The 17,466-nt window shown below is 42.3% G+C and overlaps 1 long non-coding RNA gene across 2 annotated transcripts; it reads right to left on the minus strand.

Moving 5' to 3' along the window:
- Positions 1 to 13,301: 13,301 nt before the first annotated feature.
- Positions 13,302 to 15,988, minus strand: LOC102022469. Of its 2 annotated transcripts, none has more exons than XR_001231907.1 (3): positions 15,757 to 15,988; positions 15,315 to 15,551; positions 13,302 to 14,279 (listed from the first exon to the last, which is right to left on the minus strand). It is a non-coding gene; the product is annotated as an uncharacterized LOC102022469 (long non-coding RNA). The 2 variants fall into 2 exon arrangements; XR_001231905.1 differs by having other exon boundaries at positions 15,743 to 15,988.
- Between the last annotated feature and the right edge of the window lie 1,478 nt (positions 15,989 to 17,466).

Raw genomic sequence — 17,466 nt, forward strand, 5'->3', positions numbered from 1 at the left:
CACTGAGTCTTAGGGAAGTGAGGTCATTTGCTCAAGGTCATGTAGCTAATAGGCGATGAAGCTGATAAATGAAAACATGATCTCTGGTAAATAGTAAAGGTCTAAAGGTATTGATTCCCTTCTCTCAGTCTTCTTGCCCCTTTACTAGGCTTGGGAGAAAATAAGGATGAAGGACCTTAAGGAGTATATTAACCAGCTTCCTGTCACTATGTGATAATCAGCTCACAAAGAGGAAAGGATTACTTGGCTCATGGTTTTGGAGGTTTCAGTCCATGATCAATTGGTCCTGTTGCCCTTGGGCCTGTAGTGAAGCAGTGCATCATGGACAGGGAGCACCCTGGGAGAGAAGACTACTCATTCCTGGTGGCTGAAAATGGAATAGAGAAAGAGAAAAAGGGCCAGGGTCCCAACATCTCCTTCCAGAGCACATTCTCAGTGATCTCTTACCAGGCCCTATCTCTCAAGGTTTCTACAGTCTCCAAAAGCACCAAGGCTTGGGTCTAAGCCTTTGATGTGCGGGTCCTAGGGAGACATTCCAGATCCAAGCTATAGCAATGGGATGGACAAGGTCAAAATAAGAGCAAGTGCCTAGCAACTGACAGAACTGGGGTTGCCTGATTCCACCACAACAAACACCCTCTGCCTAGAACTTACCATAAATTAGTGATCTTTTGTGGAATCTGAGGGCTTCCCTGCAGGATCCATTAAGGCCAGTGTGGAGAGCCAAAGCTCTTGAGTTCAGGGCTACACCTTATTAACAATCTTTCCTCTTCCTTTGGGGAGACTATGCTACCTCTAGTGCCTGCGTTTCTCTAACCCTGAATAAAAAGTTTCCTGATTCCTAAAAGAGTGAATAGTTGTAAGAGGAAGTGTCACGTTGGTGGATGATTCTAGAGTACCTGTAAAGGGAAGTGGAATACTAAACACTGAAAATGTATACTTTCTCGTGTATAGAAGACTCATGACTTTATCTTTTTGAACTTAAAAAATTCAGGGAAACGTTGGAGTGAATGTGGTTGTTTTCCTTCCTAAACTCTTTGTGACATTTGCGTTTGAAAGTTGAGGCTCACATATCCATGCCTCCTCGCCTACAGGGTGAGCAAGACTCCAGGATGGAATCTCAGAGCGCTCTTACCGCGTGATCATTGGAAACAGACACACGATGCACTGCGCAGTGTTAACACGTGGGAGGTCAAGTGCAAGCTCTCAGGCTCTTTGATGTATGAAATACCAAGGACTTTAACGTAATAGAACTGTAAACCTCAAATCAGAGCTAATCACACTAATTTGCTGAACTCCGAAACCAAACCGAAACGTTCATTTCTTCTTAAATTGAACCACAAATCCAAGTTGTTTTGATCTACAAATCTATCTAACAAAAGATTTGAGGTGGCTTACAAGAAATACATGCAATAAAACAAAAATCTAACTAGATAAAAACCAGGATCGAGGGGGAAAATCAAAACCAGAGGGAATATTACAACACTGATATGCAAGACCTAAGCAGTAATTTAAGTTGAAACAGTGAGCTGCTGAGCCCCCTGGCAGCCAAAGCAATATGGAAGACACATTAGTTACATGACATGTATCATCCATAAAGAGAAATAATTTTTAAAACAGCAGTTAACCAGTTTGAAACCAAGCTAGAACTCTTCTGATAGTGGGAGTATGGGTAAAATATTCCCTGAATCACATTTTAAAGTTCTTTGTTTGGCTCCAGATTTCACCTGATAGTTTGAGAAACACCAATTTCTTTTATCATTTAGTTTCTATTTTTCACTGGTTCTCAAACTCTCCTCAAATATATTATAATTTCCATAAACCCAGTGAGTCCAGGTTTTCCTTTTTTGCATTCTTGCCTTAAACTATTTCAAGCTCTCGCTGTATTGGTTGCATACACAGCCTCATTGTTTTAGCAATTAAAGAATAAAACGTCCATGCACGTCTCTAGGGAAACAAGAATTCAAGAGGTTAAGTACTGGCCTTGCACTGCAGGGTGGTTCCTAGTCCCCAGAGAGTGCCCCTAAATTTTTTAGATAAACTGAGGAAATGTCAGGGGGAGTTCTGACACTGAGCATGACATTAATCTTTGTAACCATTCCTCCAGATGTGCATGAACATTCAGAGGATGCAGAGTATCCAAGTTCACCTCAGCAGCCTCCTCTCTGGGGGTGGGGGGTGGTCAGACCCGGCTGAGGGTGGGGCAGCCGATTCAGTTCTCTTTCCTAAGTATTTTTACATCTTTAGATCTGTGTGCTTGGGGCTGGGGATTCAGCTCAGCGGCACGGTGCCTGCCTGGCAAGTGCAAGGTAGTGAGTTCAATTCCTGGTACTGGAAAAAAAACAAAAAAATCCCCAAAACGAAAAAGATCTGTGTGCTTATGCTTGCAGGATGGTCATTTTGGAGAATGTACAAAATAGGAGAAAAGACTCAGCCTCTATTGTCACATGCAGATGCAGGTTATGAAACGACGCAAGTATATAGATAGTAATAATGATAGTTACAGATATATTGGGTGTATGTATACTGAAATGTTAAAATATTTATAAATATTTATCTAAAATAATGTTCAGGTCTCTCTGAATGAAGGGAGTTTTACTGTTCATACTTTTCTAAGTATTCTTCTAACAAGCATACGCAATTACATAATAACCAAAAATCCAACAATGTCTCTTCTTTTTCACTTTAAACTTAGAATGTCAAAGATGTCACATCTGTTTGTAGCGGAAAACTCTGTACACCCAGGACATACCTGTAATTTTTTTCCTATTGGCCATAATTAGGTTGTGGTCAATATTTCCTTGGAGTACACATACACTCCAGGTAGGGTGTGCCTTTAAGATTTGCAAATAGCCTCGCCTTTAAGAGATATTGCAGTTGGTTCTCAGATTGTGTACTTTCTCTTACTACTTCTGAGGGGTTCAGATCAGTTTGCAAGTGTTGTCAAATTTAAAAATAGGTTTTAATGCCCACTGTGTATTTGTTCTTACCCCATCTGTGGACTGCAGAAATAAATGAGATTCTCTCCACATGTTCCTGCCATTGCCCTGCTTCCCCACTCCCACCCCTCAGTTAGGATTCAAGGCTTGTGAAGAAAAGCTGAGCGCAAAAAAGGAGTTTTTCTTGCCAAGACAATAAGCAGCACGGGCAATGTGTGCCTGCATCTGTGTGCGAGTACTTGTGTTTATGTGCATGCATGTGTGCACATTCATAAATGTGTTTAAAAGTGTCTACGTGTATGGATGGTTATGTGGGTAAGCTACATCCAGTTCTCCAGCTTTAGTGCAAAATGATATCCCCTTTCTCTCAATGTCCAGTTATAGTAGGTCCTGTTTATTATAAAGAAGTCCTTCCTTCTCATGGCCCTTTGCTTTGGTTTTGATGAATGTCCCCCAAAAGTCTGTGTTCAAGGCTTGGTCTTCAAAGTAATGCTGTTGAGAGGGGATACCTTTAGGAGATGGTGTCTAGTGGAAGCGTTAGGTGGTTGGGGGAGTGTCCTTTAAGGGAATCATGGGGCCCTGGTCCCTTTCTCTTCAGCTTTGCTTCCTGGTTCGTGGTGTCCAGTTGGCTCCTGCCACAATGAGCTATCTCACAACAGGCCCTAAATAATACAACCACTCAGTCTTGGACTGAAACCTCCAAAACCATGAGCCTACATAAAACTTTTCTCTTTGTAAGTTAATTATCTTGGGTATTTTGCTATAATCCTCTGTCAAGATCAAGTGTCCGGGGTCTACTTGGACCAGGAGGTAAGCCCTGGTTACTGTCCATCAGAAGTGATCACTAGGAGGTCTCCACCTGTCCTCAGCTGCAGCTGAAGCTACATGGTGTTTTTGGTGAAAACAGGGAGCCCGGGACTCCAACACAAGTCCCTTTCCCGCATGTAGCATGGCAGGAGCCATAACCTCTGACACACGAAAGCATAGAAAGATCATTGCTGACTTCAGTGGCTCAGGTCATGCAAGTCAGTATTTCTTGGAGTGGGAAGGGACAGAAAGTCCCACCCTCCTAGTGAAGTGCTCACAGGGCTCTCTGTGCTAAGGAGGCAATATCAGAGTGGCAGGACCAGGAGGCTATGCCCAGAAATGGCACACAGCTCACCTCATTCATCTCCAGTGCCTGGTTAGGGTTCCTGAGCCAGAGCCCCTTCCCAGATGGAAAGCTCCTGAGCCCTAGGCTCTGAAGAACACAAATACCCCAACCCAAATCCATTCCCAAAATGCTTGCCTCATGCCCACATAATTATAAAAACAATTCAAGAGCTTTTGGCTGAAACACAAAAGGCCTTTTCTTCTAAGAACAAAACTGGCTGAAAATTTTTAAGATGACAGATTTTGCTTTTAAAAATAATAAAATAAAACAATAAAAATAAACTCTGCATCAGTAATAACTCCAGTACATGTGTCCATGAATATATGCCTATAATAATACTTATCACTTAATGAGCGCCATATATGTAGCAGGCATTCTGCCAAGCACTTCATAAGCAATACATTCTTTTATTCTCCAAATATCCCAGTGAGTTAAAAATTATTCTTAGCCCTATACTGCAAATGATGAAACAGGCGTAAAGAAGATAATTTGCCCAAGGTCCCAGAGCCAAAAGTTGTTTTAAAGCCAAAATGCAAACACAAGTTATCTGACTTCAAAGTCTTCATATGTGTGTGATTTTTTTTAATCAAAAGACTTCTAATTTAATTAATAACCTTTATTTTTAGAATGGTTTTAGATTTACAGAAAAATTGAACAAATAATAGAGAACTTTCTTTACCATCCCCCATGCCAGCCTGTTCAGTATCTCCTATTAACATCTTACATTAATGTGGTTCATTTGTTACACTTAGTGAGCCAATCAATGCTGCTACATTATTATTAATTAAAGTCCATAGTTTATTCAGATTCCTTTGGGTTTTACCTCTGCCCTTTTTCTGCTCCAGGATCCCATTTAGGATATCAAATAGTATTTATTCAGCATATTCCTTAGCCTTCTTGTAGCTGTGAAATTTCTCAGACTTTCCTTGTTTTTGATGGCCTTTGACAGTTTGATAACTCCTGGCCTGTTGTTTTATAGGATGTCCTTTTTTTGGCATTTGTCTGATCTTTTTCTCATGATTAGACAAGAGTTGCAGGTTTGGGGGAGAAAGATTGCGGAGATAAGTGCCATTTTAGCACATCTTGTTAAAAGAACATACTATCAACATGATTTGTGACTACTGATGCTGATCTTGATCATCTGGCCAAAGTTGTGTTGGTATGAGACACCAAGCTGTGTTGTTGTTGTGTTGTGCTTGTGTGTTGGTTCTAGAAAGCAGGAACTCAGGACTTGTGGGATGGAGTGTGTTGGTCTCTTTATGTTAGTTTTGTGTTAGCTTTATGTTAGTTCCTCCACCCTAACCCTTATACCAGTTATGGTGAGTTTTTCAGAGAAAAGTACCCAAACTGCAACCCCAAACCCACTTATTTATCACAAAACACCAACATTGCAATTAAACCTGATTACTGAGGTTTTAGTTTAGAAAAAAAACAATTCATACATTAACATCCTTTGCCTTAAAAGAAAAACACAGTAACATATGCACCATAGGTTTGCCACCATTGCTATATCATGAGTTACAAAACACTACTCCATCCACATGGCTCTGGGTAGCAGAACAAGATCCCCTGTCTCAACTGGAATTTAGGATCATATCCCTGCTCATTCCAGATGTTACATCTCTAGTTTCTCCCTATTCCTAAATTATTGTGGACATTCCAGGCTATACACTCAGGGTTCAAAAAGACAATGAAGAAGTCTTTAGGTATAATATTCCACTGTCTGCATGTACCACAATTTATCTACTCACCAACTGAAGAGGATCTTGGTTGCTTCCAAGTTTGGGCAATAATAATAAAGCTGATATAATAATTCATATGCAAGTTTTTGTGGGGACATTTGTTTTTTGGTGTCATTTAGGTAAATACCAAGAAGCATAATTGCTTGATCATATGCCAAGAATATGTTTAATTTTGTAAGAAATTGGCAAGTTAGCTTCTAAAGTAGCAATATTATTCTGCAGTTCCACCACCAATCAATGAGCATTCCTGTTGTTCCACACTGTTCCTACCATTTGCTATTATCAGTATTTGGATTTTTAACATTCTAATAGAGGATTCAGGTCAGTAATTATAATATGAGGGAGCGCTCCATAAAAATACTGATATAATATTCATTCATTCATTCATTCATTCATAAAAATGTTTCTACCTCTGATATGTGTCAGGCCCTGATGTGGTGCAAAGGCCTAACAGCTGAGACTCTTTGTTGAGGTTGTTCAGTCCTTGTCCAATTTTGGGGAAGTCTCTCTACCCTCTCTGGGCCTCAGTTTCTCCATTTTTAAAATCAAATGACAAGATCAAATGGTCCAAAAGCTTTTCCATTTCTGACAACTAAGACAAATCCCAATGGGTAGAGTTAATTGGAAATCTAATCCTGCCAATCTTCGATTTTTCTCATCTGTGAAATGGGCTTATCCCAAATAGCATGTACTTCAGTGGGTTCTTGAGAAAATTAAATGAAAGAACATAGGTAAATTCTAAGAACCTGGGCCTGCTGCCCACTAGATCCTCATTACTCCTTAGCTTTACTATTACCATTGCTATCACTCATCTGACTCCTGTCACATGCTCTTCTGTGTGTCTGACACTGAGCCAGGCATTCTAAGAAGCATGAAAGACCCTCCATAGTACACCCTCCAGGAGGGCTTGGTAGAGGGGTTCAAAGGAGGGAATTCAAATCCAGCTTGGGAAAGTGAGCCCGGAAGCCTGCTCCGGAATGGGAGAGAAGAGGAGGGGCCAACCACAGGGACGGGGGTGAGCTGGGAGGCCCTGGGTCTGCATCCTTCCCTTCAGGAGCAGTGGTGGCTGGCGCTGGGCGCAAGGCCCTGCTGAGACTGTTCAGGGGGTGCCGAAAGGTGGCCGTGTGGGTAAGTCCTTCCAGCTGCGGCCAGGTAATCCCAGGCCTTGGTGCAGGAGAGATGATACCCCCCGAGGGCCAGGCCTGGTCCAGCTCAGGATGCTTGCCCTGTGAAAATGCTCAGCAGTCCTCGCATTTCGGAGCGCTCAGGTCCAGCATGAATCATTCCTTTTTGAACTTGTCTAAATGTGTTTATAAAATAAAGCTGCGGCCCAGGGCTGCTCCAGGCGGAGTGGGAAGGTAATATGTTTTTAATTGGAGCGATTGGGGGAAGGAGGCAGCAGGCCAGGGTGAGCTCACTCTGCACGAATGCGGCTGGGCGGAGAGAACAATGTACATTCAAATTCCTTGACTACAAGGGCCCGCCACAGGACAGGCTGGTGGGCAGTCTTCAGCCTCCAGGGGCAAGCCATCCGAGGTTAGCAGGAGCATGGCCCTAGGAGCTGGCTAAAAACCCTAGATCAGAGAGGGTCAGACCAGGGGTCACAAATGCCAATGCACCAGGAAGCCAAAGCAGGATCTGGAAATCACACACTGCTGTGTAGACCTGGTGAATGGGAGGTGCCTGGCCTTTGCAAAGGGGACCTTCACCCTTAAGCCCTGCCCATACCCATCACCAATTCCAAGAGAAACCAGAAATCATATATGGTACTGATGTGAAATCTCTTCATTTTAAAGGAGAGCTTTATTTGATATTATCCTATTTTCTTATTTTTTTAAATATGGGTCAGTTCAAACATTTATGAACCCTATTTGGCTTGCATTTCATCTCTCTTTTAGAACATGGATGTGGAGTTCACTTGGTCACTTACCAGCTGTCAGGACTCTAGGCAAGTTACTTCATTTCTCTGAGCTTTGGTTTCCTCAGCTAGAAATCTGGTATTTAATATTTTTCCTGAGTTCAAATGGTGTCCAAGTTCAGGAGAAAGAGAGCCAAAGAAGATAACTGTAATAGTCATTGGACAGCTGTTATGCACCAGGCATGGTGCTTAGCAATTTATATGTTTTGTTGTTGATGTTCTGTCAATCACCATGCTTCTGTAAGATAGAGATCTCCATGCTGTAGATGAGGAAGCAGGTTTGAAGAGCTAGAGCTAAAATGTGAGCTGCAAGCTGAAATCATTCTCCATCAAGAAAAGGTGGCTAGGGGGCTTGGGGTTTAGCTCAGCGGCCCAGTGCCTGCTAGGCAAGCACAAGGTCGTGAGTTCGATCCCCGGTACGGGAAAAAAAGAAAAGGTGGCTAGCTTGTTGCAAAATCATGCAGAGAAAGAATGTTTGCTATTTTGGGTCACTTATTCAAATAGCAGAGTAAAATAGGCAGAGTTGTCCAGAGCATCATAAAGTACATGCCCCACTGTACTGCCCTGGTTCCACCCTTCCCAAAGGACAGCGCAGCCATAAATATAAAAACATTCATAGTCCCTGAAAGGTTCATACTATTCACCCAGTAGCTCATCTTGAGGGAAATAAGCCTAGAGAAATAAAAGAGCTACCAGCAAAGATTTGCAAACTAGAATTCACAGAAAAATGTTCACCGTAAAGGCAATAGTTAAATAAGTTATGTAATATCCATACCAAAAGTATTATGTAGCGTTAAAAGAACGTGCAATAACATGAGAAAACACTTATGATATAATGTGAAGAAAAGAAAGTAGAGTACAAAACTAAGTAAAATGTATATCACACTCAAAGAATTGCAAAGAAAAATGGGGGGAAACTTCACCCCAATGTTAATTCTCTGTATGATGGGATTTAATTTAATTTAAATTTGGTTTTCTTCATTCTTTTGTTGAAATTTTTAGATTTTCTATAGGGACTGTATTACAGTTTATAATGAAAATGCATAGATTTGTTGGATGAAATGGACTTCATCTCATCCACTTCAGGAAGTGGATGGGTCTGGAGCCAGATATCACATTTATTCAAAAAACAAAAGCCCAGAAAGAAATTTGAGAGAGAAAAATACCACAATATAAAGTGGTTATTCCTGGCTGATAGGATTATGGGTGATCTTTTTCCTACTTCTTCATAATTCTATGTTTTTCAAACTTTTTACTTAGAGATTTCTTTGAAATTGGCAGATAAACAGACAAATCATAAAATATTCCTGCATATTTATGACTGTTGCAGGCAGGGAGTTACTCTTGGCAGCAGAGATCCCGATTTTCTCACTCCTCTGTCCCTATTCTGGTCTTTGTATCTGTACCTCTGGCCACCATGATGACAGATACTAAAGGATGTTTTGTTTTGTTTTGTTTTTCTAAACAAAATCAGTTTGTCTTGAATCAGTTAAACCTGAAGAGCATGAAATTAGGACTCTTTTGTAGCTTATGAAAAAACGGTGTGGCTCAGTTCTTTATTTTAAGAGTAGGAAAATTTATTAGGGGAATGGGAACGGGGAATAGGAATAGCTCCTGAGAGACAGGAGGGGTTCCAAATGGGTTGCCCATTCTTGAAACCTGTTTTCTACCAGTTTGCCAAGTTCAAGTCGCCTATTGTTGTATTAATTGAGGCATACATACCTGTAGTCAAGACAGTCCTGAGCTAGGTGGCACATTCTGCTCTCGACACTTGATCTGAACTGTCTTGTCACTTCTTTCTGCAGAGCTGGTTACTCACTGACTTGGAAGTTCACAACGTCTCCAAGTATCTTTGCAAGACTCACATTTTCTAGATGGAGCTGCCTTGGGTCCCTGGTAGATTTACCACCTGTGAGCCTTCACCCCTGTTCAGGTCACTGTCTTACGTATTCTTCCAACCTTGCTCCCCAAGGCCTCCCTTCCCCTGGTCTGTGTAGTCCAAGAGACTTGGAACTGAAGCCTCTGTGCACTTGAGCTCATGGCTGCACCTCCCGCAGCTTTCTCTCTCCCCTCCTCTGTGAAAGCAGAACAGAACACCAACTTGGCCCCACTGCTCAGAGGATTAAATGAGACAAATTTGTACTTAAAGCCTTGCACACAAAATAAGATTACTTCCTTTTCCGGCATCTTCCACCTTTACTGCTTCAGACGCTTTCTCTAGTCTGCTTTCACATATGTGTTATGGCCAAATTCAGCACGTCACTAGATCCTTATGGGGCTGGCAAGCCCTAGTAGCTTTAAGATGGGCTTGGTCACTGAAAAGACCAAGGCAGGAACAGAAGATTGGGACTTTCAGCCCTTCTCCTCAATCTCTAGGAAGGACAGGACAGCTGGAGATTAAATTGGCCAACGACCTAATCAAATATAATGAAGCCTCCATAAACTCCCAAAAGGACAGGGTTCTAAGAGCTTCTGGGTAGCTGGACATGTGAGGTTCCTAGAGGGTACGTGAGCTTCTCTGCCTCTCCTTCAATTCCTTGCTCTAGGCATCTCTTCATCTGTAGCTTGTCTAATATCTTTTACAAGAAGAAGTATTTTCCTGAGTTCAGGAGCCATTCTAACACACTGATGGAACTTGAATAAGGGTTTGTGGATCCCTGGATTATAGCTGGTCATTCAGAAGCACAGATAAAACAACCCAAGGCTTGCAGTTGGTACCTGAATGGAGCAGTAGTTTTGGGGACTGGACCCTCACCTTGTGGGATCTGACACTATCTCTAGGCAGTGTCCAAACTGAAATGAGTTAGAAGACACCTGGCTGGTGCCTGGGGTGGAATTGCCGGCTTGCTTAGCGAATGGGGAAACCCCACATATCTCCTCAGATATGTGTTGTGAGGATATCATGGGAGGTACCAAGTTTGACTTTTTCCTATGTCCTCAAAAGGGATCAAAGTCATTAGCCCCATTTTACATGACATGGAGGCACAGGGAGGTGATGTTACCAGAACATTTCCCACCTGCTTTCTGCTTAGCCTGCCTGAATTCTCCTCTTTTACCCAGGAGCCCTCCAACTTCACAGAAAGTGACTCTTCTGAAACCAGGAAGACAAATAAAGGAAAATTCCCACTGTGGCCCACATCTCTGGAGATCTCTTATTTCTTTAGATTCATATGTGTTTTTGATTAGAATGCCTCAAGCCCCTCCTGAAAGAGCCAGCACATGTGAATTTCCTATTTACCAAGGTACAATGGTTTGTGGTCACTAGGATGATGTTAAACCTCTTTGGGGATTAGATTCTCTCTGGTATGTTTTTCTTTCTTTTTTGTCTATATACTCATGTTCATTGCAGCACTGCTCACAACAGCCATGATATAGAGTCAGCCTAGATGCCCTACAGAAGACAAGTGGATAAAGAAACTGTGGCATATAAACACAGTAGAGTATTATTCAGCCATAAAGAAGGATGGAATCATGTAATGTACAGCGTCATGGTTGGAACTGGAAGACATCATGCAGAGAGGAACAAGCCAGACACACAAAGCTAAGAATTGCGTGTTCTACTTGGAAACAATTCAAGAAACCATCTCCAAAGGAACTAAGCTCTTGAAATGGTTTTGGGGGGGTCCACAGTTAGAGCACTTCCAGGGGTTTTGCCCACTGTCTCCTTGTGTATCACAGCAGTAAGGGAATCAACGGTGGGCTCTGGATCAGTCTTCACGTCTGGGAGATGCAGTCCCAGGAAGTATCTCATGGAGGGGGTCTTGCAAGTGATATGAAGGCCACCTGCAGGATTGCAGGCTTGTGTTCAAATCCGTATCCTCCAATGCTGGGGAATGGAGCTCAGGGCACCGGCTCCTACAGCAGCACCTTGGGCAGCTAGAGGGCGCACAGGCCATCAGCTCCGTTCCTCATGCACCATCTGTGCCACCCAGCCCCAAGCTGCCCCACCCACATCCATCTGTAGACTCCGTGCTGATCCTGCTCTGGGCTCCACCTTCCCTGGTCACACTCTTACACTCTTCAGTATTTTTTTTCTACTTTGGGGATTCTTAAACATTTCAAGGTTGCTTTTTTTAAAAAAAGCTTAATTCATCTGAGGTCATTCTACCTTATTTCCAAGAAAACAAGCACAGTGTAAGTTAATAAGTGGAAGATGAGGTCATGAATAACCAGAAGAAGTGAGGTTCAGGAAGAAAATTATAATCACCACTCCAGTGTGTGACCTTAGGCAAGTTTAAGTCTCAGTTTTCCTCCTCTGTAAAATGAGGATAACAAGTTCTACCTCATGAGTTTCCCAGGGACTACTCAATGAAACATTTGCGCAAAGCCAGGAGAATTCCCGTACGTGCTGAACATTTGGTTATGCACAAAAAGAATAATCTCTTCGAGGGGAAATAGTCCCAGGTTCGCTTGCTTTTCAGTCACTGATGGTATTTGGGCTTCAGTTTGGCCTGGAGAAGAGAAGCAGCACAGGAGGGCAGAGGGGCTTTGGAAGTGTACATGAGGGCCGCTCTCCTTGCAAGTTATAAACCTGCAGCTAGACCCTTCCACACTGTGCTGTGCACTGAAATGCATTCCAGATGCACTAAAGAATTGAATATTTAAAAAAAATCAAGCCATGGAAGGGGAAAGACTTGAATATTTATCAGATCTCTGGGGAGGAAAGGTTGGTTAAACTTAGAAGCACCAGAAAAGATCACAAGGAAAGAGATGGATAGAGTTGATGGCAGAAAAATTTAGCACATCTGCACATAAAAAAGACAGAGAAATGTATGCAGCAATATGAGAGGCATATTATTACATATATTCTGTGTATGTCTGTATATATAGGTGCATGTAATTATACATGATGTATCAGAAAGTTATGCAGGCCCTACTAGGTAAGTGAACAAAGAATTCAAACAGATAATTTACAAGTGAACAAATACACTTGGAGAGCAAAGAGATGAATCAACCTCATTAGCAATTATAGAAATGAGTTACTACTTTTTTATTGCTGATTATCACTGATAATAATGAATAAGTACTAACAATGACATGTCATGTTAAAGAAGGTAGAAGTGGAATTATTACATATATACTTTGGTGGTAAGAAAGTAAATTGATCTAACACTTTTGAAAAAAACTTAAGCATCAGGCGTTGTAAAAACTCAAGTTTTCTAGTATACAGTTTGAGAAAAAGTGGAGAAAAATAAACCTAGACTTTCTACATTAAATCATGTACAAAGTGGGCACTGAGTGGATTAAACATCAAAATATGACAGGTAAAAATAGAAGCTAGTTTCAGGAAATTAGGCAGTGATCTCACTTTTGTACCTATCAGCCATAGAACCTTGGATAGAACAATTTGCCCTTCTGAGCCTCAGTTTTCTCATCAGTCAAATGGGAATTTTAATGGTCATTTTTACAAGGATATATATATGTATATGTGTATATATATCCTTGTACATATATATGAAAATATATGGATATATGTGTAGTATATATATACATATATATAGCGTACATATGGATACATAGGTGTAGGATATATACATATAAAGCCTAGCTATATGGCACCTGACGCAAGTAAGTGTTTTTGATAGATTATTCATTTCCTCTGGGGATACTGCTAAGTCACCTTTCCTGGTCTCTCCTGTGGTGATTATGGCCATGTACCTGAGTTCCACTTACTGGCAAGTGAGACAAGGAGGTGGATGCACTTCCAGGGCCAACCCTGCAGAATTCCATATTCTCTTTCCTCACACTGAGCCACTGTCACAGCTCTGTGTTAGAGAGAACCTGGAGTGTGCACCTTGCTGTTAGGACTAACGTCTTCTGACTGTGGGCCCAGGGACAGAGGTGGTGCAGCAAGATGGAAGGAATCTGGACCCCTGAATCCCCCACCTGGAAGGTAGCCTTGCTAAGACTCCTGATTAACATTTATGTGATAAGATAGACACTTCTATTGGGTTAAGCCACTGTGATCTGGAGATTATTATAGCAGCCAGCAATTCCTATCCTAACTAACACAGTGCCCGATGAGTATTATGCAACTTGACCAACAAATTCCACTTGTGGGAACCTAATAATGGAGGTTCATTAAATGTGGTGCCTGATGGAGCCCCTTGGGGGTGGCCACGGAGTTTCTTAATCTGGTCACTAACCAAAACTGCACATTGGAAGATTTCCAGAGAAGTGGCTGACAGAAAGATGGATTCTGCTGGTTGACTTACAGTTCTCTTCTAAATTGTTGATGTTGGGTCTTGCGCATTCTGAGGTTGGGATTGGCTAGAGTGTTTTGACTAGACTAGAGCTCAAAAAATATTCAAAGGATAAGCCAAAATAAAAGAAGAAAAGGCAAAATATGGAAGTAATCAGGTTGTCTATACCAGCTGATAATAGTCCGTCCCTGGGCACACAGCCAGAAAACGTTAGTCGTGCCAGCAAGGCGCACACTCCAGGTTATCTGCTAACACAGCGCTGTGACAGCTGGCTCAGAGGAGGTAGGGTGCAGCCTGCAGGGGCAGTGAGATGCAGTCATTCATCTGACCATGCAAAAAAAAAAATTTAGGGCAGTGTTATTTACATAGGGAAAAACTTCCACAGCAACTGAAATGCCTGTCAGATACTACTGGTTCCTGCCCAGCAGCTGTTGCCTCTTCTTCCTTAGAAAACAGGGTCTCAAGTACCTTCTGGCCCCCAAAGTTGAATCATGATTGTTCTAAGCCAGTCTTGGACTTTCTGTTCCTTCTTGTCACTGACTGATCTAGGATAGACACATGGTCCACTTCTGGCCAATAATATGTTAGTGAAAGTTTATCAGGGCTCTCTTTCAAGAAAGATAAAAAACAAGAACAGTCTCGAAAGTGGTCGTTTCTCCTACACCCCTTCCTTTTCATTCTAGACTCTGAAGACAAAGATATGATTCCCTGGGATGGTGCAGCCATCTTGCCACCATGAGGGTAAAGTCAAACAAATAGAGACACGTGGCTGAGAGTTATTGAATCACTGAAGCAACTTAAGAGCTTGTCATATGAAATAATTACATATTTACTATTCATATTTAGTTGTTCTGCTGTAAGTTTCTCTGTGGTGCTATTACAGTTAGGTTGGTGAAAGAATCTTTAGAAAAGCTTAACGGATAGATCGAGAGTTACCTAGGAATGGCCCCTAACTCTCATCTGGGGAACTCTAAAAGCAAAAGTCTGGTTGGCCTGTCTCTGAGGACTCATGAGAGAGAGACCAGCTTTTCTAGGAGTGACCAGCCCTTCCAAAGATTGGCAGGGCAAAAAAAAAAATGCTGACATGGAGCAGAGCCTTCTGGGAAGGACCCTATCAGGGCAAGAGGGACCCAGGAGGAAGTCTCTGTGTGGTATCGGGACACTTTAGGAGCTGGCAGTGGGACTGTACATTACCAGCCAGGGACTGTTCCTTAAAACAGAAAGTGGAAAAAATCAAGGGTCCCCATGGGGAGGCCTCTAAAGCACCCATGAAAGAGACAGCCAGCATTTTTGAGATAACTCAACAGAAAGTATGACAAACACCAACCCCCCCGCACCCCGGCACCTTGGAAAACGTACTTTGTGGACTTCAGAGGCCACAGGGCCTCCTGGTCTTCACTGCTTCTCCCCGTGTGACATCCCCTTGCTCCCTGCAGCGCCAAAGGAGCCAGAACATGTCTAGTGAGTGGGGACAGAGTATGGAGAAAAAAGGAGGCGGTGAAAGGAAGATCAGCCGTGTCTGCGCGTTGTTTGCCAATGCTCTCTTAATTCCAATCCACTCTTCTGTCATCGGCCTTCTCAGTTGACTTTCTGTCACTAAAAGGCACGAGTAGGAGGTCAGAAAAGAAGCAAAAGAGGTAAACAGACTGATTGTCCTGTTATGGAAAATAAAAATCAAACGGGGTAGCATCGGTTCTGGGCACTTAAAATGGGGTTGGAAGGCCACTATTTTTTGTTTTTTTCTTTTGTTTTTTTGAGACAGGGTCTCCTATGCAGTTCAGGCTCACCTTGAAGAACTCACCATGTCGCCTAGGCTGACATCAAACTCACAGTGATCCTCCTGCTTCAGCCTCCCAAGTGCTGGGATTACAAGTGTGCACCACCGAGCCCAGCATAGGAAGCCATTGTTAATCAGATCTGAGATGTGTGGAGGAGTTGAGTTTGGGAGGCAGTCTGAGCTAAGCAGCACAGCCCAGCTCCACATGGGAGTCACCGTTGTCACAGGTAACCTCTGCTGACCCTCTGCACAAGGGGCCCCTCCCCCACACTACCTAGACACGGACACCACACCCAACCCCTTTCTTATGAGACAATTTAATTTCTGCCACCACCAATCATATTCCTGACTAACAAGTGATATAATTGCCAACTCCTTTGAGGTTTAAAGCTATAAATACAGCCACCATTTCACAAAACCTCAGAGGACATTTTTAAAATTGTTTGAATAGGTTTTCCCAGACTGGAGTTCTAATTAGCCCCAAATAAATTTTCTTTGTTTTGACTCGGTTGACAGGTCCCTCTCTCCCTCCCTCTCTCTCTTCCTCTTCCTCTCTCTCTTCTTCTCTCTCTCTCTTTCTCTCTCTCTTCTTTTCTCTCTCTCCCTCTCTCCTCCCACAACAACGTCTAGAGAAGTGGCTGCATCTCTTCTAAACTGCCAGCTTTGGGGCCTGACTTCTCCTCAGCGCTCCCAGCTCTCAAGATGACAGTGATTGCTTCAAGCCTGTAGAATAGACTCTAATCTAATCTACTCTATTTTCTATACTAAACTTCCTCTCTTGGAAATACTTGGCACAGTTTGTGTTTTCTGAACTGAAAACTGATTGATATATCCTTCTTCCAAAGGGTTGATCTAAGGAATTCTTAATTCTCAGAACTAGGGCGAGAAAAGAACTTTTAAATGGATGAGAGGTTACATTTTAATATTAGATGTTGCTGAGTATTCAGTGGCTGAATAATCCTATGCCATAAGGCCTGAAAGGGATTAGGATGCCCAAGATAGCACCTAGAGGCAGTTCGGAGATAGAACAGAACAGGTTTCAAAGGAACTCCTCATTCTAGTCATACTATAAAATGACACAGAAAATCATTACAGTTGGGATCTACCTGGATGAATGAATAAATATACAAGGGCATACGTGAAGAGCCAACATGCTGGGTATTCAGTGTTTTGAGAAGCAAAGAAAAGCTAGAGGATAGTTGCAGATTGAACATGTAATGACCAAATGCAATGTGGTCTCCTGGGTTGCATCCTGGGACAGATGGCATTAGTGGGAAAACGTGAAATCCAAGTCAAGCCTATGTATTGTGAGTAGCTGAGTTAACAGCATCGTATCAAAGGACATGTCAATGCTCCTATGTGGACAGCTGTCACATACATTAGGGGAAGTTGGGGAAGGGATATATGAGAGCTCTCTGCACTGTCCTAATAACTCTTTGGCAAATCCAAAATTATTCCAAAATAAAATGTCCACATGAATAAATGCTAAATAAGAACAACACCTAGGATTATCCAAGAGGTTTACTAAGCTAATGAGAAAACTGAAACCAGAAATAGAAGACCAAGTAACTTGGGAGCAGAGACAAGGAATAAATACCTAATCAGGACCCAGGGGAAGAGGAAGCCAGCTTTGGACAATCTTTGGTTCCTTGTTTGCAAAGTTGAAAACTCAAATGTCACAGTGGCCTTAGCAGCACTCTAGATCTGGCTAAAGTGGCCTGCAACCTTCAGTTC

Source organism: Chinchilla lanigera, unplaced genomic scaffold (genome assembly GCF_000276665.1).
Source record: "Chinchilla lanigera isolate Chin_1 unplaced genomic scaffold, ChiLan1.0 scaffold00007, whole genome shotgun sequence".
NCBI classification, from domain to species: domain Eukaryota; kingdom Metazoa; phylum Chordata; class Mammalia; order Rodentia; family Chinchillidae; genus Chinchilla; species Chinchilla lanigera.